The sequence below is a fragment of the Dendropsophus ebraccatus genome, unplaced genomic scaffold (assembly GCF_027789765.1).
Source record: "Dendropsophus ebraccatus isolate aDenEbr1 unplaced genomic scaffold, aDenEbr1.pat pat_scaffold_465_ctg1, whole genome shotgun sequence".
Taxonomy (NCBI): domain Eukaryota; kingdom Metazoa; phylum Chordata; class Amphibia; order Anura; family Hylidae; genus Dendropsophus; species Dendropsophus ebraccatus.
The window spans coordinates 55394-82900 of NW_027210071.1; the positions used below are offsets into that span (position 1 = coordinate 55394).

A 27507-nucleotide genomic window follows, 5' to 3' on the forward strand; every position below is an offset into this window, starting at 1 on the left:
CACCCCTCCCCTTTAGTGTAACTCCTCCCTATACACCACATTGCTTCTCATGTCAGTGTAACTCCTCCCTATACACCACATCGCTCCTCCCCTTTAGTGTAACTCCTCCCTATACACCACATCACCCCTCCCCTTTAGTGTAACTCCTCCCTATACACCACATCGCTCCTCCCCTTTAGTGTAACTCCTCCCTATACACCACATCGCTCCTCCCCTTTAGTGTAACTCCTCCCTATACACCACATCACCCCTCCCCTTTAGTGTAACTCCTCCCTATACACCACATCGCTCCTCATCTGAGTTAGTGTAACTCCTCCTTATATCTCCAAAGAAGTAGACTTACTTGAGTGGGTGACACTGTGGTAAGTTTATTGGGGGCACCGTTGATTACAGGGGTCTCCAGACTGAAACATATTATAGACATTAACCAGTGGAAACATAGTGAGTGCTCCCACCATAGAGCCTAGCTGCACTACTGCCCCACACCACACCAGGGCGCTGTGTCCTTCACTCCGCAGGATGACTCCGATAATCACCTTCACGTAGGACAGAACCCCGACAAACAGCACCCAGGCCACCACCTGTAGGAAGAGAAGTAGTCAGTGATCTACACAGCTCACCTCTGTGAAGATGGGTGGCACTGTATATGGGGCGCACTGTGCAGATGGGTGGCACTGTATATGGGGCACACTGTGCAGATGGGTGGCACTGTATATGGGGCGCACTGTGCAGATGGGTGGCACTGTATATGGGGCGCACTGTGCAGATGGGTGGCACTGTATATGGGGCGCACTGTGCAGATGGGTGGCACTGTATATGGGGCGCACTGTGCAGATGGGTGGCACTGTATATGGGGCGCACTGTGCAGATGGGTGGCACTGTATATGTGGCGGCACTGTATATGGGGCGCACTGTGCAGATGGGTGGCACTGTACATGGGGTGCACTGTGCAGATGGGTGGCACTGTATATGTGGCGGCACTGTATATGGGGCGCACTGTGCAGATGGGTGGCACTGTATATGGGGCGCACTGTGCAGATGGGTGGCACTGTACATGGGGCGCACTGTGCAGATGGGCGGCACTGTACATGGGGCGCACTGTGCAGATGGGTGGCACTGTACATGGGGCGCACTGTGCAGATGGGTGGCACTGTACATGGGGCGCACTGTGCAGATGGGCGGCACTGTACATGGGGCGCACTGTGCAGATGGGTGGCACTGTACATGGGGCGCACTGTGCAGATGGGCGGCACTGTATATGGGGCGCACTGTGCAGATGGGCGGCACTGTACATGGGGCGCACTGTGCAGATGGGCGGCACTGTACATGGGGCGCACTGTGCAGATGGGCGGCACTGTATATGGGGCGCACTGTGCAGATGGGCGGCAATGTATATGTGGCGCACTGTGCAGATGGGTGGCACTGTACATGGGGCGCACTGTGCAGATGGGCGGCACTGTATAGAAGGTTGGCACTGTATATGGGGCGCACTGTGCAGATGGGTGGCACTGTATATGGGGCGCACTGTGCAGATGGGTGGCACTGTATATGTGGCGCACTGTGCAGATGGGCGGCACTGTACATGGGGTGCACTGTGCAGATGGGCGGCACTGTATAGAAGGTTGGCACTGTATATGGGGCGCACTGTGCAGATGGGCGGCACTGTACATGGGGCGCACTGTGCAGATGGGTGGCACTGTACATGGGGCGCACTGTGCAGATGGGCGGCACTGTGCAGATGGGTGGCACTGTACATGGGGCGCACTGTGCAGATGGGCGGCAATGTATATGTGGCGCACTGTGCAGATGGGCGGCACTGTACATGGGGCGCACTGTGCAGATGGGCGGCACTGTACATGGGGCGCACTGTGCAGATGGGCGGCACTGTATAGAAGGTTGGCACTGTATATGGGGAAGCACAGTGCTGGCACATCTGTCACAGCTCAGAGCTCGCTCCAGATGGGGCGCTGAGGATTAAAGGGATGATCATTAGAAAACATGAGAGACAGCAGGTGTAGGAGTGTGGTCTCCAGGTTGGTGCAGGTTTTGTAACTCGGTTCCATTGAAGTGAATGGAGCTTAATTGCAAACCGAACCTGAGCTGGAGACCGGCGCAGCGCTGTCCCTGGCAGGCGAAGACTGGAGCGGCGCTGTCCCTGGCAGGCAAAGACTGGAGCGGCGCTGTCCCTGGCAGGCGAAGACTGGAGCGGCGCTGTCCCTGGCAGCAGGCGGCCATGTTTAACGCTGGATGCTTTAGGCTGTTCCCACAATGCAAAAGTAATGACAAATAACGAATATTAATAACGGCCGCTAGTGGCAGAGCTGTGTAACAACTCCACCTTTTAAAAAAAATTCAAAATTTTATCATTGTTCTCATAGGAATTTTATAAATGTTTTCATCAATATATTTTATGTTCTATCAAGCTAAGGACCTTTCCTCCATATATCACTGATACAGCATTGGCCCTATTACATAAGGGTGGTCGGGGAATATATCAGTAATAGGACACTGGCCCCATTACATAAGGGTGGTCGGGGAATATATCAGTAATAGGACACTGGCCCTATTACATAAGGGTGGTCGGGGAATATATCAGTAATAGGACACTGGCCCTATTACATAAGGGTGGTCGGGGAATATATCAGTAATAGGACACTGGCCCTATTACATAGAGGTGGTCGGGGAATATATCAGTAATAGGACACTGGCCCTATTACATGGAGGGTGGTCGGGGAATATATCAGTAATAGGACACTGGCCCTATTACATAAGGGTGGTCGGGGAATACATCAGTAATAGGACACTGGCACTATTAGATAAGGGTGGTCGGGGAATATATATCAGTAATAGGACACTGGCCCTATTACATAAGGGTGGTCGGGGAATATATATCAGTAATAGGACACTGGCCCTATTACATAAGGGTGGTCGGGGAATATATCAGTAATAGGACACTGGCCCTAATAGATAAGGGTGGTCGGGGAATATATCAGTAATAGGACACTGGCCCTAATAGATAAGGGTGGTCGGGGAATATATCAGTAATAGGACACTGGCCCTATTACATAAGGGTGGTCGGGGGATATATCAGTAATAGGACACTGGCCCTATTACATAAGGGTGGTCGGGGGATATATCAGTAATAGGACACTGGCCCTATTACATAAGGGTGGTCGGGGAATATATCAGTAATAGGACACTGGCCCTAATAGAGAAGGGTGGTCGGGGAATATATCAGTAATAGGACACTGGCCCTATTACATAAGGGTGGTCGGGGAATATATCAGTAATAGGACGCTGGCCCTATTACATAAGGGTGGTCGGGGAATACATCAGTAATAGGACACTGGCACTATTAGATAAGGGTGGTCGGGGAATATATCAGTAATAGGACACTGGCCCTATTACATAAGGGTGGTCGGGGAATATATCAGTAATAGGACACTGGCTCTATTCGATAATAGTGGTCGGGGAATATATCAGTAATAGGACACTGGCCCTAATAGATAAGGGTGGTCGGGGAATATATCAGTAATACAGCACTGGCCCTATTACATAAGGGTGGTCGGGGAATATATCAGTAATAGGACGCTGGCCCTATTACATAAGGGTGGTCGGGGAATATATCAGTAATAGGACACTGGCCCTATTCGATAATAGTGGTCGGGGAATATATCAGTAATAGGACACTGGCCCTATTACATAAGGGTGGTCGGGGAATATATCAGTAATAGGACACTGGCCCTATTACATAAGGGTGGTCGGGGAATATATCAGAAATAGGACACTGGCCCTATTACATAAGGGTGGTCGGGGAATATATCAGTAATAGGACACTGGCCCTATTACATAAGGGTGGTCGGGGAATATATCAGTAATAGGACACTGGCCCTATTACATAAGGGTGGTCGGGGAATATATCAATAATAGGACGCTGGCCCTATTACATAAGGGTGGTCGGGGAATATATCAGTAATAGGACGCTGGCCCTATTACATAAGGGTGGTCGGGGAATATATCAGTAATAGGACACTGGCTCTATTCAATAATAGTGGTCGGGGAATATATCAGTAATAGGACACTGGCTCTATTCGATAAGGGTGGTCGGGAAACATATGAGTAATAGGACGCTGGCCCTATTACATAAGGGTGGTCGGGGAATGTATCAGTAATAGGACACTGGCCCTATTACATAAGGGTGGTCGGGGAATATATGAGTAATAGGACGCTGGCCCTATTACATAAGGGTGGTCGGGGAATGTATCAGTAATAGGACACTGGCCCTATTACATAAGGGTGGTCGGGGAATATATGAGTAATAGGACGCTGGCCCTATTACATAAGGGTGGTCGGGGAATATATGAGTAATAGGACGCTGGCCCTATTACATAAGGGTGGTCGGAGAATATATCAGTAATAGGACACTGGCCCTATTAGATAAGGGTGGTCGGGAATATATCAGTAATAGGACACTGGCTCTATTCGATAAGGGTGGTCGGGAAATATATCAGTAATAGGACACTGGCCCTATTCGATAATAGTGGTCGGGGAATATATCAGTAATAGGACACTGGCTCTATTCGATAAGGGTGGTCGGGAAATATATCAGTAATAGGACACTGGCCCTATTACATAAGGGTGGTCGGGGAATATATGAGTAATAGGACGCTGGCCCTATTACATAAGGGTGGTCGGGGAATGTATCAGTAATAGGACACTGGCCCTATTACATAAGGGTGGTCGGGGAATATATGAGTAATAGGACGCTGGCCCTATTACATAAGGGTGGTCGGGGAATATATGAGTAATAGGACACTGGCCCTATTACATAAGGGTGGTCGGAGAATATATCAGTAATAGGACACTGGCCCTATTAGATAAGGGTGGTCGGGAATATATCAGTAAAAGGACACTGGCTCTATTCGATAAGGGTGGTCGGGAAATATATCAGTAATAGGACACTGGCCCTATTAGATAAGGGTGGTGGGGGAATATATATCAGTAATAGGACACTGGCCCTATTAGATAAGGGTGGTCGGGGAATATATCAGTAATAGGACACTGGCCCTATTAGATAAGGGTGGTCGGGGAATATATCAGTAATAGGACACTGGCCCTATTAGATAAGGGTGGTCGGGGAATATATCAGTAATAGGACACTGGTCCTATTACATAAGGGTGGTCGGGAACATATCAGTAATAGGACACTGGCTCTATTCGATAAGGGTGGTCGGGGAATATATCAGTAATAGGACACTGGCCCTATTACATAAGGGTGGTCGGGGAATATATCAGTAATAGGACACTGGCCCTATTACATAAGGGTGGTCGGGGAATATATCAGTAATAGGACACTGGCCCTATTACATAAGGGTGGTCGGGGAATATATCAGTAATAGGACACTGGCCCTATTACATAAGGGTGGTCGGGGAATATATCAGTAATAGGACACTGGCCCTATTACATAAGGGTGGTCGGGGAATATATCAGTAATAGGACACTGGCCCTAATAGATAAGGGTGGTCGGGGGATATATCAGTAATAGGACACTGCCCCTATTACATAAGGGTGGTCGGGAATATATCAGTAATAGGACACTGGCCCTATTACATAAGGGTGGTCGGGGAATATATCAGTAATAGGACACTGGCCCTATTACATAAGGGTGGTCGGGGAATATATCAGTAATAGGACACTGGCCCTATTACATAAGGGTGGTCGGGGGATATATCAGTAATAGGACACTGGCCCTATTACATAAGGGTGGTCTGGGAATATATCAGTAATAGGACACTGGCCCTATTACATAAGGGTGGTCGGGGAATATATCAGTAATAGGACACTGGCCCTATTACATAAGGGTGGTCGGGGAATATATCAGTAATAGGACACTGGCCCTATTACATAAGGGTGGTCGGGGAATATATCAGTAATAGGACACTGGCCCTATTACATAAGGGTGGTCGGGGAATATATCAGTAATAGGACACTGGCCCTATTACATAAGGGTGGTCGGGGGATATATCAGTAATAGGACACTGGCCCTATTACATAAGGGTGGTCGGGGGATATATCAGTAATAGGACACTGGCCCTATTCGATAATAGTGGTCGGGGAATATATCAGTAATAGGACACTGGCCCTATTACATAAGGGTGGTCGGGGAATATATCAGTAATAGGACACTGGCCCTATTACATAAGGGTGGTCGGGGAATATATCAGTAATAGGACACTGGCCCTAATAGATAAGAGTTGTCGGGGAATATATATCAGTAATAGGACACTGGCCCTATTACATAAGGGTGGTCGGGGAATATATCAGTAATAGGACACTGGCCCTATTACATAAGGGTGGTCGGGGAATATATCAGTAATAGGACACTGGCCCTATTACATAAGGGTGGTCGGGGAATATATCAGTAATAGGACACTGGCCCTATTACATAAGGGTGGTCGGGGAATATCTCAGTAATAGGACACTGGCCCTATTAGATAAGGGTGGTCGGGGAATATATCAGTAATAGGACACTGGCCCTATTACATAAGGGTGGTCGGGGAATATATCAGTAATAGGACACTGGCCCTAATAGATAAGGGTGGTCGGGGAATATATCAGTAATAGGACACTGGCCCTATTACATAAGGGTGGTCGGGGAATATATCAGTAATAGGACGCTGGCCCTATTACATAAGGGTGGTCGGGGAATATATCAGTAATAGGACACTGGCCCTATTACATAAGGGTGGTCGGGGAATACATCAGTAATAGGACACTGGCACTATTAGATAAGGGTGGTCGGGGAATATATATCAGTAATAGGACACTGGCCCTATTACATAAGGGTGGTCGGGGAATATATCAGTAATAGGACACTGGCTCTATTCGATAATAGTGGTCGGGGAATATATCAGTAATAGGACACTGGCCCTATTACATAAGGGTGGTCGGGGAATATATCAGTAATAGGACACTGGCCCTAATAGATAAGGGTGGTCGGGGAATATATCAGTAATAGGACACTGGCCCTATTACATAAGGGTGGTCGGGGGATATATCAGTAATAGGACACTGGCCCTATTACATAAGGGTGGTCGGGGGATATATCAGTAATAGGACACTGGCCCTATTACATAAGGGTGGTCGGGGAATATATCAGTAATAGGACACTGGCCCTAATAGATAAGGGTGGTCGGGGAATATATCAGTAATAGGACACTGGCCCTATTACATAAGGGTGGTCGGGGAATATATCAGTAATAGGACACTGGCTCTATTACATAAGGGTGGTCGGGGAATATATCAGTAATAGGAAACTGGCCCTAATAGATAAGGGTGGTCGGGGAATATATCAGTAATAGGACGCTGGCCCTATTACATAAGGGTGGTCGGGGAATATATCAGTAATAGGACGCTGGCCCTATTACATAAGGGTGGTCGGGGAATACATCAGTAATAGGACACTGGCACTATTAGATAAGGGTGGTCGGGGAATATATCAGTAATAGGACACTGGCCCTATTACATAAGGGTGGTCGGGGAATATATATCAGTAATAGGACACTGGCCCTATTACATAAGGGTGGTCGGGGAATATATCAGTAATAGGACACTGGCTCTATTCGATAATAGTGGTCGGGGAATATATCAGTAATAGGACACTGGCCCTAATAGATAAGGGTGGTCGGGGAATATATCAGTAATAGGACACAGGCCCTATTACATAAGGGTGGTCGGGGAATATATCAGTAATAGGACGCTGGCCCTATTACATAAGGGTGGTCGGGGAATATATCAGTAATAGGACACTGGCCCTATTCGATAATAGTGGTCGGGGAATATATCAGTAATAGGACACTGGCCCTATTACATAAGGGTGGTCGGGGAATATATCAGTAATAGGACACTGGCCCTATTACATAAGGGTGGTCGGGGAATATATCAGTAATAGGACACTGGCCCTATTACATAAGGGTGGTCGGGGAATATATCAGTAATAGGACACTGGCCCTATTACATAAGGGTGGTCGGGGAATATATCAATAATAGGACGCTGGCCCTATTACATAAGGGTGGTCGGGGAATATATCAGTAATAGGACGCTGGCCCTATTACATAAGGGTGGTCGGGGAATATATCAGTAATAGGACACTGGCTCTATTCAATAATAGTGGTCGGGGAATATATCAGTAATAGGACACTGGCTCTATTCGATAAGGGTGGTCGGGAAACATATCAGTAATAGGACACTGGCCCTATTACATAAGGGTGGTCGGGGAATATATCAGTAATAGGACACTGGCCCTATTACATAAGGGTGGTCGGGGAATATATGAGTAATAGGACGCTGGCCCTATTACATAAGGGTGGTCGGGGAATGTATCAGTAATAGGACACTGGCCCTATTACATAAGGGTGGTCGGGGAATATATGAGTAATAGGACGCTGGCCCTATTACATAAGGGTGGTCGGGGAATATATGAGTAATAGGACGCTGGCCCTATTACATAAGGGTGGTCGGGGAATATATCAGTAATAGGACACTGGCCCTATTAGATAAGGGTGGTCGGGAATATATCAGTAATAGGACACTGGCTCTATTCGATAAGGGTGGTCGGGAAATATATCAGTAATAGGACACTGGCCCTATTCGATAATAGTGGTCGGGGAATATATCAGTAATAGGACACTGGCTCTATTCGATAAGGGTGGTCGGGAAATATATCAGTAATAGGACACTGGCCCTATTACATAAGGGTGGTCGGGGAATATATGAGTAATAGGACGCTGGCCCTATTACATAAGGGTGGTCGGGGAATGTATCAGTAATAGGACACTGGCCCTATTACATAAGGGTGGTCGGGGAATATATGAGTAATAGGACGCTGGCCCTATTACATAAGGGTGGTCGGGGAATATATGAGTAATAGGACGCTGGCCCTATTACATAAGGGTGGTCGGAGAATATATCAGTAATAGGACACTGGCCCTATTAGATAAGGGTGGTCGGGAATATATCAGTAATAGGACACTGGCTCTATTCGATAAGGGTGGTCGGGAAATATATCAGTAATAGGACACTGGCCCTATTAGATAAGGGTGGTGGGGGAATATATATCAGTAATAGGACACTGGCCCTATTAGATAAGGGTGGTCGGGGAATATATCAGTAATAGGACACTGGCCCTATTAGATAAGGGTGGTCGGGGAATATATCAGTAATAGGACACTGGCCCTATTAGATAAGGGTGGTCGGGGAATATATCAGTAATAGGACACTGGACCTATTACATAAGGGTGGTCGGGAACATATCAGTAATAGGACACTGGCTCTATTCGATAAGGGTGGTCGGGGAATATATCAGTAATAGGACACTGGACCTATTACATAAGGGTGGTCGGGGAATATATCAGTAATAGGACACTGGTCCTATTAGATAAGGGTGGTCGGGGAATATATCAGTAAAAGGACACTGGCCCTATTAGACAAGGGTGGTCGGGGAATAGATCAGTAATAGGACACTGGCCCTATTACATAAGGGTGGTCGGGGAATATATCAGTAATAGGACACTGGCTCTATTCGATAAGGGTGGTCGGGAAATATATCAGTAATAGGACACTGGCCCTATTCGATAATAGTGGTCGGGGAATATATCAGTAATAGGACACTGGCTCTATTCGATAAGGGTGGTCGGGAAATATATCAGTAATAGGACACTGGCCCTATTACATAAGGGTGGTCGGGGAATATATGAGTAATAGGACGCTGGCCCTATTACATAAGGGTGGTCGGGGAATGTATCAGTAATAGGACACTGGCCCTATTACATAAGGGTGGTCGGGGAATATATGAGTAATAGGACGCTGGCCCTATTACATAAGGGTGGTCGGGGAATATATGAGTAATAGGACGCTGGCCCTATTACATAAGGGTGGTCGGGGAATATATCAGTAATAGGACACTGGCCCTATTAGATAAGGGTGGTCGGGAATATATCAGTAATAGGACACTGGCTCTATTCGATAAGGGTGGTCGGGAAATATATCAGTAATAGGACACTGGCCCTATTAGATAAGGGTGGTGGGGGAATATATATATCAGTAATAGGACACTGGCCCTATTAGATAAGGGTGGTCGGGGAATATATCAGTAATAGGACACTGGCCCTATTAGATAAGGGTGGTCGGGGAATATATCAGTAATAGGACACTGGCCCTATTAGATAAGGGTGGTCGGGGAATATATCAGTAATAGGACACTGGTCCTATTACATAAGGGTGGTCGGGAACATATCAGTAATAGGACACTGGCTCTATTCGATAAGGGTGGTCGGGGAATATATCAGTAATAGGACACTGGCCCTATTACATAAGGGTGGTCGGGGAATATATCAGTAATAGGACACTGGTCCTATTAGATAAGGGTGGTCGGGGAATATATCAGTAAAAGGACACTGGCCCTATTAGACAAGGGTGGTCGGGGAATAGATCAGTAATAGGACACTGGCCCTAAATGGAGATATCCTGTGTAATATGGAGGAGGAGGAGGAGACATAAGTAGTGTAGCTGTAACCTCTGTCCTCAGTGCCGGGTTTTCTCTCTGGAAGAAGATTGTGCGTTTCTTCAGTGTGCTATGGCTGCAGCTGTGTGTGTGTGTGTGTGTGTGTGTGCACGCTATGGCTTCAGCAGGCTGTGTGTGTGCTATAGTTGCAGCAGGCTGTGTGTATGTGTGTGGTATGGAGGCAGCAGGCTGTGTGTGTGTGTGCGCTATAGCTTCAGCAGGCTGTGTGTGTGTGCGCTATAGCTTCAGCAGGCTGTGTGTGTGTGTGAGCTATAGCTGCAGCATGCTGTGTGTGTGTAGTGTGTGTGCGCGCGCTATGGCTGCAGCAGGCTGTGTGTGTGCGCGCGCTATGGCTGCAGCAGGCTCTGTGTGTGCGCGCTATGGCTGTAGCAGGCTCTGTGTGTGCGCGCTATGGCTGCAGCAGGCTGTGTGTGTGCGCGCGCTATGGCTGCAGAAGGCTGTGTGTGTGTGTGTGCTATAGATGCAGCAAGCTGTGTGTGCTATCGCTGCAGCAGGCTGTGTGTGTGTGTGTGTACTATGGCTGCAGGAGACTTTGTGTGTGTGTGCTATGGCTGCAGCAGGCTGTGTGTGTGTGTGTGCGCTAAGGCTGCAGCAGGCTGTGTGTATGTTTGCTATGGCTGCAGCAGGCTGTGTGTATGTGTGCTATGGCTGCAGCAGGCTGTGTGTATGTGTGCTATGGCTGCAGCAGGCTGTGTATGTGTGCTATGGCTGCAGCAGGCTGTGTGTATGTGTGCTATGGCTGCAGCAGGCTGTGTGTATGTGTGCTATGGCTGCAGCAGGCTGTGTGTATGTGTGCTATGGCTGCAGCAGGCTGTGTGTATGTGTGCTATGGCTGCAGCAGGCTGTGTGCATGTGCGCTATAGCTGCAGCAGGCTGTGTGTATGTGTGTGTGCGCTATAGCTGCAGCAGGCTGTGTGTGTGCGCGCTATAGTTGCAGCAGGCTGTGTGTGTATGTGCTATGACTGCAGCAGGCTGTGTGTGTGTGTGCTATGGCTGCAGCAGGCTGTGTGTATGTATGCTATGGCTGCAGCAGGCTGTGTGTGTGCTATGGCTGCAGCAGGCTGTGTGTGTGCTATGGCTGCAGCAGGCTGTGTGTGTGCTATGGTTGCAGCAGGCTGTGTGTGTGTTCTATGGCTGCAGCAGGCTGTGTGTGTGCTATGGTTGCAGCAGGGTGTGTGTGTGTGCGCGCTAAGGCTGCTGCAGGCTGTGTGTATGTGCTATAGCTGCAGAAGGCTGTATGTATGTGTGTGCTAAGGCTGCAGCAGGCTGTGTATGTGTGTGCTATGGCTGCAGCAGGCTGTGTGTGTGTGCGCGTGCGCGCTATAGCTGCAGCAGGCTGTGTGTGTGCTATGGTGGCAACAGGCTGTATGTGTGTGTGTCAAGGCTGCAGCAGGCTTTGTGTAAGAGTGTGCTATGGCTGCAGCAGGCTGTGTGTTCTATGGCTGCAGCAGGCTGTGTGTGTGTGCTATGGCTGCAGCAGGCTGTGTGTGCGTATGTGCTATGGCTGCAGCAGGCTGTGTGTATATGTGTGCTATGGCTGCAGCAGGCTGTGTGAGAGTGTGTGTGTTCTATGGCTGCAGCAGGCTGTGTGTGTATGTGCTATGGCTGCAGCAGGCTGTGTGTGTATGTGCTATGGCTGCAGCAGGCTGTGTGTGTATGTGCTATGGCTGCAGCAGGCTGTGTGTGTATGTGCTATGGCTGCAGCAGGCTGTGTGTGTGCTATGGCTGCAGCAGGCTGTGTGTGTGTGTGTGTGTGTGTGTGTGCTCAATGGCTGCAGCAGGCTGTGTGTGTGCTCAATGGCTGCAACAGGCTGTGTGTATATGTGTGTGCTATGGCTGCAGCAGGCTGTGCGTGTGTGTGCGTGCTATGGCTGCAGCAGGCTGTGCGTGTGTGTGCGTGCTATGGCTGCAGCAGGCTGTGTGTGCGTGCTATGGCTGCAGCAGGCTGTGTGTGCGTGCTATGGCTGCAGCAGGCTGTGCGTGTGTGTGCGTGCTATGGCTGCAGCAGGCTGTGTGTGCGTGCTATGGCTGCAGCAGGCTGTGTGTGCGTGCTATGGCTGCAGCAGGCTGTGTGTGCGTGCTATGGCTGCAGCAGGCTGTGCGTGTGTGTGCGTGCTATGGCTGCAGCAGGCTGTGTGTGCGTGCTATGGCTGCAGCAGGCTGTGTGTGTGTGCTATGGCTGCAGCAGGCTGTGTGTGTGCTATGGCTGCAGCAGGCTGTGTGTGTGTGTGCTATAGCTGCAGCAGGCTGTGTGTGCGTGCTATGGCTGCAGCAGGCTGTGTGTGTGTGCTATGGCTGCAGCAGGCTGTGTGTGGGTGTGTGTGTGCTATGGCTGCAGCAGGCTGTGTGTGCGTGCTATGGCTGCAGCAGGCTGTGTGTGTGTGTGCTATAGCTGCAGCAGGCTGTGTGTGTGTGTGTGTGTGTGCGTGCTATGGCTGCAGCAGGCTGTGTGTGTCTTAGGCAGAAATTAAAGGGGTATTTTGGGCATCAGAGAAAAATCCAGGGGGGACAGGGTATAGTATCATTTGATTGATAATGTGATTTCCCTTATTCCAACAGTGTCACAATTGGGGTTTATTGCCCCTGTGAGCTTTAGGCAGGACAAAAAGAAGAAAGTTGAACCTTAAAGGGGTTAACCAATGCTACAAAAACTTGGCCGCTTACTTTCAGAGACAACACTTGTCTCCATTTCAGATTCGGTTTGCAATTAAGCTCCATTCACTTCAATGGAACTGAGCAGCAAAACCCTGCTCAACCTGGAGAAAAGAGTGGTGCTGTCTATGGAAGAAAGTGGCCATGTTTTTGTAGCACTGGATAACCCATTTAAGCGTGCTGGGTGATAGGCCCTTATCAAAACCATCTTGTAAAAACTCCAAGATCTGGGGAACAGATGGATTAATGGGGTCTACTTTATGGAAGTCTGGAAGATCCTTCTAATTCTGGCGTAAGATCTATTAGTGGCCTCACTTCTCGAATGAGAAAGTGTACCCATGACCCTGGTAGAAAAGCCTTTGGCCTTCAATAGGGACTGGTTAGGTTCCAGGCCGTCAGATGAAGAGACCCCAGGTTCTGGCAGTGCTGTGTGCCCTGAGACACCAGGTTCTGTCAAGGTGGCAACCTCCAATATTTCCCTCGACTCATGGTCATGAGCGGAATAAGATTATTGGGATGACCGGGACTCTGTCCTGTCTGATCTTGATTAGGACCTTCGGAATCATGGCTACCGGCGGGAATATGTAGGCTAGGCTGTAATTCCAAGTGATGGACATGGCATTCACTATCTCCGGATTGTCGTCCTGGTAAAGCAAGCAAAACCGCGGTAGCTTCGCGTTTTGGCGTGTCGCCATGAGATCTGTCTCTGGTTGGCCCCATTTGGCAACAATCTGACTGAATATCACTGGGTTCAGAGACCATTCGCTCGGAGTTGTCAGATCTCGACTCAGTCGGTCTACCAGGACATTTAAAGTGCCCCAGATATGGAAGGCTGTAAGGTTGGAAAGATTGTAGGATCTTCCCTACTTCCTGGAGGAGGGGTCTGGACCAATGTTGTCTGTTCTTACCTTTACCGCCTGACCCTAAAAAAGTGTCAAGAAATGTTTGAGCGCATTGAATATGGCTCTTAACTCCAGCTCGTTGGAAGAGAGGATTGTTTCTGATGAGGACCACTTTCCCTGTACTATCCTTTGAGTTAGATGGGCTCCCCAGCCAAGGCCGGATGCGTCGGTGGTAAGAACTACCCAGTCTGGTTTCTCTATGTCTACTCCATCTCTTACGTTTGACCACCATCGCAGAGACTGCCTTATAGGCAGAGGGAGTCTGATCTTCCTGTCTAGGGCCATAGTTGATCTGTTCAAGCGCTGAAGTACTTCTGTCTGGAGAGCACTCATGTGAAACAATGCCCAAGGTACCGCTTCTGCTGTAGATGTTAGAAGTCCTATGACTTAATCAGGGTCCTCAGAGAGACCTGGCGAGGAACTCTCAGAAAAGCGGTATCCTTCCAGAATTCTTGTTTTCCTTTCTGGAGTGAGGAACAATTTCATTTCCTGGGTGTTTATGACAAACCCCAGGTAAGTTTTCTTGATAGAGGGAGTCAAGTCTGACCAGCCAGCCTAGGTCGGAGAGAAGGTCAAAAGTCTGGGAAACGTTCTGGCTGAGAAGGTCTTGGGATTTGGCCATCAACAGCCAGTGTTCCAGATAAGGGACCTTAATGCCCTGCAGTCTGAGAACCGTTACCACCGAAGCTATCACTTTGGCGAAGACGAATGGTGCTGATGAAATTCAGAATGGGAGGACTTTGAATTGGAGATGTAATATCCTTTTCCCTACATGGACTGCTATGCGAAGAACCTTCCTCTGATTGTGCAAGATTGGTATATGGAAGTAAGCGTCCTTTAGATCCAAGGATGCAAGAAAGTCTCCCCTGTTCAGGACGGATTTGACAGATTTTATCATGTTCTTCAGCATGTAACAGTTGAGAAACCTATATTATTAGTCTTAGGGCTTCGGGACAAGGAATACAGGTGAGTATACTCCCTGCCCTATTTCTTCCACAGGAACCGGTTTTAGCACAGAAATCTTTGAGGTCCAGTATGGAGTTCGACATTATACTTTGCTTCTCTGGGGAAAGCCGCGATATAATCACAAACCTTTCTGGTGGCAGTGGCTCTAAGGATATGGCATATCCTCTCCTTATTATATTTAGGACCCAGGAGTCCCTGATCCACCTTTCCCAGGCAAATAATTTCCTAGGAAATGGGAGAGGCGACCTCCGACCGGAAGACTGGTGTGGCGTCAGAAGTCTTTCTTCTTTGGGGAAGATCTATTCCCCTTAGAAGCACCTCCACGTCTGGAGTATCCAGATCCGCTCCCTCTGACTCTATATTGGTATTGTCTGTCTCTCTGAGGAGACCTGTCCCGATATTTACGAAAGGAGGACTTCTTAGTGCAAGGCAAAGACTTGCTGTTGTGATCCGAGAGCTCCTCCATCATTATCCTGAGAACAGACAGCCCGGTATTCACAGGGAGGGAGGAGGGGCCACATTCTATTATGTCAATTGTGCCGCTGTGGACGTAAGGCAAGTCCTATTTAGCAGTCCCCCCACAGTGCTCCCAATCCTGTGATGTTACAGCCCCACTCTGAAATGCCCGCTCAGCCAATCAGTGAGTGAGGCGGGGTACAGCTGTAGTCACTGACTGGCTGAGCAGGTAGTCTGTGTGTGGCTGTGATGATTTAGGAGCGCGGATGCTGACAGAGAGCTCATACATCTGGGACTATATGTGACCCTTCTATATCACTAGTTGTGAGTAGTTCAGGACATGGGGGTTGGAGACTGGCTGCATCCACTGCACACACAGGAGTAGCTGCTTTTTATCTTCTTCCCTCAGAAGTCGCCCCAGGATCATGCCGGACATTACACAGAAGCTGCCGAGCCCGATCTCCTGTACCCCAGTGTGATAATCCCCCGTATGTGACCGGCCAGTTATGGAGGAGCTGGGGTGTGGTAATAACTTCCCGGGGTGTGAGCGGCCAGTAATGGAGGAGCCGGAGTGTGATAACTCCCCCGGGGTGTGAGTGAGCGGCCAGTTATGGAGGAGCCGGAGTGTGATAATAACTTCCCGGGGTGTGAGCGGCCAGTTATGGAGGAGCCGGAGTGTGATAACTTCCCGGGGTGTGACCGGCCAGTTATGGAGGAGCCAGGGTGTGATAATAACCCCCCGGGGTGCGAGCGGCCAGTTATGGAGGAGCCGGAGTGTGATAATAACCCCCGGGGTGTGAGCGGCCAGTTATGGAGGAGCCGGAGTGTGATAATAACCCCCCCGGGGTGTGAGCGGCCAGTTATGGAGGAGCAGGAGTGTGATAATAACCCCCCCGGGGTGTGAGCGGCCAGTTATGGAGGAGCCGGAGTGTGATAATAACCCCCCGGGGTGTGAGCGGCCAGTTATGGAGGAGCCGGAGTGTGACCGGCCAGTTATGGAGGAGCCGGAGTGTGATAATAACTCCCCGGGGTGTGAGCGGCCAGTTATGGAGAAGCCGGAGTGTGATAATAACTCCCCGGGGTGTGAGCAGCCAGTTATGGAGGAGCCGGAGTGTGATAATAACCCCCCGGGGTGTGAGCGGCCAATTATGGAGGAGCCGGAGTGTGATAACTCCCAGGGGTGTGACCGGCCAGTTATGGAGGAGCCGGAGTGTGATAATAACCCCCCGGGTGGGAGCGGCCAGTTATGGAGGAGCCGGAGTGTGATAATAACCCCCCGGGTGTGAGCGGCCAGTTATGGAGGAGCCGGAGTGTGATAATAACTCCCCAGGGTGTCACCGGCCAGTTATGGAGGAGCCGGAGTGTGATAATAACTCCCCGGGGTGTGACCGGCCAGTTATGGAGGAGCTGGAGTGTGATAATAACTCCCCGGGGTGTGACCGGCCAGATATGGAGGAGCCGGAGTGTGATAATAACCCCCGGGGTGTGAGCGGCCAGTTATGGAGGAGCCGGAGTGTGATAATAACTCCCCGGGGTGTGAGCGGCCAGTTATGGAGGAGCCGGAGTGTGATAATAACCCCCCGGGGTGTGAGCGGCCAGTTATGGAGGAGCCGGAGTGTGATAATAACTCCCCGGGGTGTGAGCGGCCAGTTATGGAGGAGCCGGAGTGTGATAATAACTCCCCGGGGTGTGAGCGGCCAGTTATGGAGGAGCCGGAGTGTGATAATAACCCCCTGGGGTGTGAGCGGCCAGTTATTGAGGAGCCGGAGTGTGACCGGCCAGTTATGGAGGAGCCGGAGTGTGATAATAACCCCCCGGGGTGTGAAAGGCCAGTTATGGAAGAGCTGGAGTTTGATAATAACCCCCCGGGGTGTGAAAGGCCAGTTATGGAGGAGCCGGAGTGTGATAATAACCCCCCGGGGTGTGAGCGGCCAGTTATGGAGGAGCCGGAGTGTGATAATAACCCCCTGGGGTGTGAGCGGCCAGTTATGGAGGAGCCGGAGTTTGATAATAACTCCCCGGGTGTGAGCGGCCAGTTATGGAGGAGCCGGAGTGTGATAATAACCCCCCGGGGTGTGAGCGGCCAGTTATGGAGGAGCCGGAGTGTGATAATAACTCCCCAGGTGTGAGCGGCCACTTATGGAGGAGCCGGAGTGTGATAATAACTCCCTGGGGTGTGAGCGGCCAGTTATGGAGGAGCCAGAGTGTGATAATAACCCCCCGGGGTGTGAGCGGCCAGTTATGGAGGAGCCGGCGTGTGATAATAACTCCCTGGTGTGAGCGGCCAGTTATGGAGGAGCCGCAGTGTGATAATAACCCCCTGGGGTGTGAGCGGCCAGTTATGGAGGAGCCGGAGTGTAATAATAACTCCCCGGGTGTGAGCGGCCACTTATGGAGGAGCCGGAGTGTGATAATAACCCCCTGGGGTGTGAGCGGACAGTTATGGAGGAGCCGGAGTGTGATAATAACTCCCCGGGGTGTGAGCGGCCAGTTATGGAGGAGCCGGAGTGTGATAATAACCCCCAGGGGTGTGAGCGGCCAGTTATGGAGGAGCCGGAGTGTGATAATAACTCCCCGGGGTGTGAGCGGCCAGTTATGGAGGAGCCGGAGTGTGATAATAACTCCCCGGGGTGTGAGCGGCCAGTTATGGAGGAGCCGGAGTGTGATAATAACTCCCCGGGGTGTGACCGGCCAGTTATGGAGGAGCCGGAGTGTGATAATAACTCCCCGGGGTGTGAGCGGCCAGTTATGGAGGAGCCGGAGTGTGATAATAACTCCCCAGGTGTGAGCGGCCACTTATGGAGGAGCCGGAGTGTGATAATAACTCCCCGGGGTGTGAGCGGCCAGTTATGGAGGAGCCGGAGTGTGATAATAACTCCCTGGGGTGACCGGCCAGTTATGGAGGAGCCGGAGTGTGATAATAACTCCCCGGGGTGTGAGCGGCCAGTTATGGAGGAGCCGGAGTGTGATAATAACTCCCCGGGGTGTGAGCGGCCAGTTATGGAGGAGCCGGAGTGTAATAATAACTCACCAGGGGGTTGGAGTCTCAGCTGCGGCTTACTGACTCCACAGCCCTGGTTATTTGCCCTTATTTATACGTTGTGGGAAGATAGCCATTGGGTATGTCTTTTACCTTCATTCTTGCTCCCGTTCCCAGCTTTCTCCTTGCAGCACCGATAATCCATAGATTATTAGAAGGGGCGGATTAGCGCACTGGGGGTGGGGCGGTGCTTACTGGAGACACCATTGCATCACCATACTTTCCTCTCAGCGCCTCGTGCACAGGTGGGAGCTATGAGCAGGTTGGAGTTGTCTGACCTCCTGACAGTTCACTTTGATTTCCAGCATGGTTTGTGGTTGTCACGGCCGCGGCGGCATCCCGTGTTCCGGGCAACCGCCGCGACCTCCTCCTGCCCCATGCAGCCGCCGGCGTCCCTGTGCAGGGACCCGGCGCTGCTGCTAGTTCGGCCCCTGGGGGGCGCCTCACCTCTCCTCCGCTCCTGTCTCCGTCTGTGCCGGCCGGCGCGCGCGTCCCCGCCACCTAGGGGGCAGGCGCGCGCCGGCTGTCTCAGATTTAAAGGGCCAGTCCGCCCTTAATTGGTTAATTGCACCTATCACTCCCTATAAATCCCAGCATGCCCTGTCCCTTGGGTTGGAGCCTCTACATGCTTCCCATAGCGTTTGGCCCAGCTCCCTAGTCCTTGTTCCTGATTCCTGTCCGCTACCTGGTCCCTAGTCCTTGTTCCTGATTCCTGTCCGCTACCTGGTCCCTAGTCCTTGTTCCTGATTCCTGTCCGCTACCTGGTCCCTAGTCCTTGTTCCTGGTTCCTGCTTTCCCGTTATACTTTAGTTCCTGTGTTCATCCTTTCACCTGCGGTCACGCCTACAGACCTCTGCCAGCACCATCTCCTGCCTACTGCTCCTGCCACGCCTCGCCTGCCGTCACTAGCAACCAAGCCAGGGGTAGCGACCTGGGGGTCGCCTGCCGCAGCAAGTCCATCCCGCCTTGCGGCGGGCTCTGGTGAAAACCAGCGGCCCCTTAGACTCCGCTCCCTGGTGAGGTTAGTGCCATCGCTGGTGACGGTCCAGTGGATCCACTAGTCCAGGCGTTACAGTGGTACTGTACTCAAAACCTACAGTGATGTGTATAGCTGAGGCCGTTATTGGGGATGTGCGGGAGGTGAGAGATCAAGTGTCTGTGACACAGAACAATTATCATGCGAACATCATTGTTGGTCTTTTGCTGATAATCGGCCAATCTGTCCGTGTAATAAGAAATCTTTCAGTTACTTGGAGAAAAAACAACCACACTCTCTAGTGTGAATGATTAGTGACCGTATAACATTAAAAAGGACCATAACAGCACGTGCTGAATGTAACAACGTCAGAGTATAGTTTGCCACTATATCGCTAGTGATCAATCGGTTTGGCAGGTTCTTGCAGGATAATCATTCCGTGTAATAGGGCTTCTCTTGGGTAAGGAGTCATTTATGACGAATATCAGAAACGGGAGGTGTGAAATGACAATGAAGAGACGAGAGACAAGTCCATTACAGGCTGATATTCTGGCCAGTGAGTCAATGAGGTTACACAATACAGCGCGCGGGGATGGGGGCATCATGTTCTACTCAACAGAGAGGTCAATAAAAGGGAGGATGCTGACAACTAAGGGTTAAAATACTCACAATGAGGATACCTCCAGTGTTATTTCGAAGGAGAGGAGGACATGGACTGAACACTGCTATAACCATGATGTATGAGCCGATGCCGGAACCGATCACCATCAGACCCCCGACAGTCCGGAGACACCTACAGGATATCCAGAAATATTTACAGAAAAATGCTCTCCATTCAGGAAGTGTGCAGGAAAACCTGTGATGTGAGCAAAGCCGTATCTCCTGAACAATCATACATAACGTGTGCGAGAACCCTGGGATAGTACAGGCCGAACAATCCTAATGTGTGTGAGAACCCTGCGATGGTACAGGCCGTATCTCCTGAACAATCATACATATCGTGTGCGAGAACCCTAAGAAGGTACAGGCCGTATCTCCTGAACAATCATACATAATGTGTGTGAGAACCCTGCGATGGTACAGGCCGTATCTCCTGGACAATAGTAATGTGTGTGAGAACCCTGCGATGGTACAGGCCGTATCTCCTGAACAATCATACATAACGTGTGCGAGAACCCTAAGAAGGTACAGGCCGTATCTCCTGAACAATCATACATATCGTGTGCGAGAACCCTGCGATGGTACAGGCCGTATCTCCTGAACAATCATACCTAATGTGTGTGAGAACTCTGCGATGGTACAGGCCGTATCTCCTGAACAATCATACATAACGTGTGCGAGAACCCTAAGAAGGTACAGGCCGTATCTCCTGAACAATCATACATAATGTGTGTGAGAACCCTGCGATGGTACAGGCCGTATCTCCTGAACAATCATACATAATGTGTGTGAGAACCCTGCGATGGTACAGGCCGTATCTCCTGAACAATCATACATAATGTGTGTGAGAACCCTGCGATGGTACAGGCCGTATCTCCTGGACAATAGTAATGTGTGTGAGAACCCTGCGATGGTACAGGCCGTATCTCCTGAACAATCATACATAACGTGTGCGAGAACCCTAAGAAGGTACAGGCCATATCTCCTGAACAATCATACATAATGTGTGTGAGAACCCTGCGATGGTACAGGCCGTATCTCCTGGACAATAGTAATGTGTGTGAGAACCCTGCGATGGTACAGGCCGTATCTCCTGAACAATCATACATAACGTGTGCGAGAACCCTAAGAAGGTACAGGCCGTATCTCCTGAACAATCATACATATCGTGTGCGAGAACCCTGCGATGGTACAGGCCGTATCTCCTGAACAATCATACCTAATGTGTGTGAGAACTCTGCGATGGTACAGGCCGTATCTCCTGAACAATCATACATAATGTGTGTGAGAACCCTGCGATGGTACAGGCCGTATCTCCTGAACAATCATACATAATGTGTGTGAGAACCCTGCGATGGTACAGGCCGTATCTCCTGAACAATCATACATAACGTGTGCGAGAACCCTAAGAAGGTACAGGCCGTATCTCCTGAACAATCATACATAATGTGTGTGAGAACCCTGCGATGGTACAGGCCGTATCTCCTGAACAATCATACATAATGTGTGTGAGAACCCTGCGATGGTACAGGCCGTATCTCCTGGACAATAGTAATGTGTGTGAGAACCCTGCGATGGTACAGGCCGTATCTCCTGAACAATCATACATAACGTGTGCGAGAACCCTAAGAAGGTACAGGCCATATCTCCTGAAACAATCATACATAATGTGTGTGAGAACCCTGCGATGGTACAGGCCGTATCTCCTGGACAATAGTAATGTGTGTGAGAACCCTGCGATGGTACAGGCCGTATCTCCTGAACAATCATACATAACGTGTGCGAGAACCCTAAGAAGGTACAGGCCATATCTCCTGAACAATCATACATAACGTGTGCGAGAACCCTGCGATGGTACAGGCCGTATCTCCTGGACAATAGTAATGTGTGCGAGAATCTTGCGATAGTACAGGCCGTATCTCCTGGACAATCATACATAACGTGTGCGAGAACCCTAAGAGAGTACAGGCCGTATCTCCTGAACAATCATACATAACGTGTGCGAGAACCCTGCGATGGTACAGGCCGTATCTCCTGAACAATCATACATAATGTGTGTGAGAACCCTGCGATGGTACAGGCCGTATCTCCTGAACAATCATACATAACGTGTGCGAGAACCCTGCGATGGTACAGGCCATATCTCCTGGACAATAGTAATGTGTGTGAGAACCCTGCGATGGTACAGGCCGTATCTCCTGAACAATCATACATAATGTGTGTGAGAACCCTGCGATGGTACAGGCCGTATCTCCTGAACAATCATACATAACGTGTGTGAGAACCCTGCGATGGTACAGGCCGTATCTCCTGAACAATCATACATAACGTGTGTGAGAACCCTGCGATGGTACAGGCCGTATCTCCTGAACAATCATACATAACGTGTGCGAGAACCCTGCGATGGTACAGGCCATATCTCCTGGACAATAGTAATGTGTGTGAGAACCCTGCGATGGTACAGGCCGTATCTCCTGAACAATCATACATAATGTGTGTGAGAACCCTGCGATGGTACAGGCCGTATCTCCTGGACAATAGTAATGTGTGTGAGAACCCTGCGATGGTACAGGCCGTATCTCCTGAACAATCATACCTAATGTGTGCGAGAACCTTGCGATGGTACAGGCCGTATCACATGTGTACAGAGCCTATCACACAACTCAGTAATCTTGCGGCCATGGAAGCATGGATATGCATACATCTGTGCTGTCGGTTTCCAGACCACACATGCAGTGCATACTTACCATCAGCACCTGGCTGCTGCTGTCACTACAGGCCCCACCCTCCTCCTTTAAAATGATTGACCAAATGAGGTGGTAGGGCAGCGGCCTGAAGACACATCGGCATCCAGAAGCCAACAGTGTGGATGGCAAGTATGCCCTTGTGTGATCTGGAAACTGTCAGCATGGATGTATGACCGCTATCAGCTGCACCTTTTCCCACTCTTTGGCTGATCGCTGTTACTTTTATATGGGTCAATTATAGGCCGAGCATTTCTAGCAACGCTCTTGGCCGATAATCAACTGGTGTAAGAGGCCCTTTAGCTGGCCTAGATACCTTTATCTTCAGCTTAGAAAAAGTATGTGAATGCAGGTCTGCAATTCCTGGATGGTGGATGCCTGGAGGCCACTTCCAGAAGATGTGGTTAATAATGTGAATCCCATCCATTATGTGCTCTTACCTGTCGGGTAGATACATAGCAATGCCACATGCTAATGGGTTTGCGATGGAAGCTAGTGTAGCAGCCAGGTGATAGACGCTTCCTCCATAGGGCATACAGGAGTACGTCTGGATGGACGGCAGCACTGCATTGGTCAGAGCATTCACCCAGGCTAGGGTGAGGTAGATAAAGACCTTCTCCCATGTTGAGTACTTTCCTATTCTTTCTTTGCCTCTGCTATAGCTTCATCCTTGACCATCATTGGCTTCTGCTCAACTCCCTCCCCGAAGATTCCTTCTTCATTCTCCTCTTCTGTGCTTCTGTCTCCTGGTGACTGTGTTCTTTAGGCATCTTGTGAAGGATGGTGAAGGCAACCAAACAGAGGCCCATCATACCTGCCAAAAACAGGAAGAATCCCCACGCAGGGAACCTGGCTGGCTGGTAAACCGATGTTAAGTTTCCAATGGTGTAGGATCCGTTTGGTTCAGTTGTGTTCATCGGTGCGCAGCTCACCACCCCCACACCTTGGGCCAAGGCTAGTAAAGCTGGCATCAGCCCACTAAGGCCCTCTCCAATGAAGTATGAGATCAGGTAATCTGGCCTGAAATGAGTCATATAAGGAAGAAAAGTGACTGAGGAGGTGCAGTCCACCAATGATAGGAAGAAAATGAGACACAGCAGAGCGGTACTTCTCTGTGATGAACCCACCCAGCTCGTCTCCTGCCAGAGGAAAGCCAGCAAGACGCAGGACACCACACCGACTGCCACAATAACAAATATCACAAGTCCCTCCCGGAGACGTCCGGGACAAAACCTATGAGTAAGTGTGACGGCAAGTGGCCCAACATTAGCAAACTGGATGAGCAGGGAAAGGTAGGAGGGAAGCTCCCAGCCTTCTGGAGTATAAGGCACCAACACAGGCAGCTCCACCCACACACCATTAATGGCAACCCAGGAGCCTAAGCCCAGCAAGGTGGAGAGAATATGCACGATGACCACCATGATCCTGTAGGTTTAATCTCTAGCCATCAGATTGGAGATGGTTATACGGTTACTGTTGCTGTGATAGATCTGGGTATCATGGCATTGTTTCTGGGATACAGTCATTTGGAAGCAAAAGAAGTTTTTCCTTCTGTTATTTTTCTCCAAGATTTAGAGATTTGGTTTCCAAGCCCAGTCTACAAGAGATCTAATGTCCATGTCAAAGCTTCAGAGCTCAAGAGTCTAAAATGAAGAAAAAGCAGACAAAAGTCACAATCATAGAGGGCAACATGAATAACAGAGCAAAGTGAACATGACGAAAAACAAGAGACTGGGCACCTAACTCTTACAAAGAAAGACAACAGCACCGAGCAGGCACTATGGCAGAGCAAGAGACTGGGAGACAATGGATGAGCCGGCACCATGGCAGAGACAGAGACTGGGCACCTATCTCTTACAAGGAAAGACAACAGCACCGAGCAGCCACTATGGCAGAGCAAGAGACTGGGAGACAATGGATGAGCCGGCACCATGGCAGAGACAGAGACTGCGCACCTAACTCTTACAAGGAAAGACTACGGATAAGCCAGCATATTGACTGAGCTCTGAACTGACCAATATTTTTCTATTAAAGTGAATCTGTCATCCCCCGACAGTCTGCTGCCAGCTCGTTGGGTTGTCAGAGGGTGACAAATTAATTTTAAATTTAAAGCAATTCAGTAAAGGAAATGCACTTTTTAGACATTTTAGTATATTTTTATATCACACAGCGGTGTGCTGCACCCATCATTTCCTGATGCCTGCTATAAACTTAACCAAACCCAGGTCCAAATGACTCAACAATGAGGGAACATCACTCACCAACAAATCACCACAGCTGACATACTGGACGTTCCTCGTCACAGCTTTCTGGTGCCAGGAGCTCAGCGCTACAGGAGAACATGCCAGGAGCTCAGCGCTACAGGAGAACATGCCAGGAGCTCACCACTACAGGAGAACACGCCAGGAGCTCACCGCTACAGGAGAACACACCAGGAGCTCAGCACTAGAGGAGAACACGCCAGGAGCTCACCACTACAGGAGAACACGCCAGGAGCTCACCACTACAGGAGAACACGCCAGGAGCTCACCACTACAGGAGAACACGCCAGGAGCTCACCACTACAGGAGAACACGCTAGGAGCTCAGCACTACAGGAGAACATGGAAGGAGCTCAGCACTACAGGAGAACACGCCAGGAGCTCAGCACTACAGGAGAACATGCCAGGAGCTCACCACTACAGGAGAACATGCCAGGAGCTCAGCACTACAGGAGAACACGCCAGGAGCTCACCACTACAGGAGAACACGCCAGGAGCTCAGCACTACAGGAGAACAAGCCAGGAGCTCAGCACTACAGGAGAACATGCCAGGAGCTCACCACTACAGGAGAACATGCCAGGAGCTCAGCACTACAGGAGAACACGCCAGGAGCTCACCACTACAGGAGAACACGCCAGGAGCTCACGCCAGGAGCTCAGCACTACAGGAGAGCATGCCAGGAGCTCAGCACTACAGGAGAACATGCCAGGAGCTCAGCACTACAGGAGAACATGCCAGGAGCTCAGCACTACAGGAGAACATGCCAGGAGCTCACCACTACAGGAGAACACGCCAGGAGCTCAGCACTACAGGAGAACATGCCAGGAGCTCAGCACTACAGGAGAACAAGCCAGGAGCTCAGCACTACAGGAGAACACGCCAGGAGCTCAGCGCTACAGGAGAACATGCCAGGAGCTCAGCACTACAGGAGAACACGCCAGGAGCTCAGCACTACAGGAGAACACGCCAGGAGCTCACCACTACAGGAGAACATACCAGGAGCTCACCACTACAGGAGAACACGCCAGGAGCTCAGCACTACAGGAGAACACGCCAGGAGCTCAGCATTACAGGAGAACACGCCAGGAGCTCAGCACTACAGGAGAACATGCCAGAAGCTCACCACTACAGGAGAACATGCCAGGAGCTCACCACTACAGGAGAACATGCCAGGAGCTCACCGCTACAGGAGAACACGCCAGGAGCTCACCGCTACAGGAGAGCATGGAAGGAGCTCAGCACTACAGGAGAACATGCCAGGAGCTTACCACTACAGGAGAACATGGAAGGAGCTCAGCACTACAGGAGAACACGCCAGGAGCTCAGCACTACAGGAGAACATGCCAGGAGCTCAGCACTACAGGAGAACATGCCAGGAGCTCAGCACTACAGGAGAACACGCCAGGAGCTCACCACTACAGGAGAACACACCAGGAGCTCAGCACTACAGGAGAACACGCCAGGAGCTCACCACTACAGGAGAACACTCCAGGAGCTCAGCACTACAGGAGAACACGCCAGGAGCTCAGCACTACAGGAGAACATGGAAGGAGCTCACCACTACAGGAGAACACGCCAGGAGCTCAGCACTACAGGAGAACATGGAAGGAGCTCAGCGCTACAGGAGAACACGCCAGGAGCTCACCGCTACAGGAGAACATGCCAGGAGCTCAGCACTACAGGAGAACACGCCAGGAGCTCACCGCTACAGGAGAACACGCCAGGAGCTCAGCACTAGAGGAGAACACGCCAGGAGCTCACCGCTACAGGAGAACACGCCAGGAGCTCACCGCTACAGGAGAACACGCCAGGAGCTCAGCACTACAGGAGAACACGCCAGGAGCTCACCACTACAGGAGAACATGGAAGGAGCTCAGCACTACAGGAGAACATGCCAGGAGCTCAGCACTACAGGAGAACACGCCAGGAGCTCAGCACTACAGGAGAACATGCCAGGAGCTCAGCACTACAGGAGAACACGCCAGGAGCTCACCACTACAGGAGAATATACCAGGAGCTCAGCGCTACAGGAGAACACGCCAGGAGCTCACCACTACAGGAGAACACGCCAGGAGCTCACCGCTACAGGAGAACATGCCAGGAGCTCAGCACTACAGGAGAACACGCCAGGAGCTCACCGCTACAGGAGAACATGCCAGGAGCTCACCGCTACAGGAGAGCATGGAAGGAGCTCAGCACTACAGGAGAACATGCCAGGAGCTTACCACTACAGGAGAACACGCCAGGAGCTCACCGCTACAGGAGA

General features: G+C 50.4%; 1 pseudogene; it reads right to left on the minus strand.

Moving 5' to 3' along the window:
* Positions 1-368: 368 nt before the first annotated feature.
* LOC138776685 (solute carrier family 52, riboflavin transporter, member 3-B-like) lies at positions 369-24401 on the minus strand (annotated as a pseudogene).
* Positions 24402-27507: the final 3106 nt, after the last annotated feature.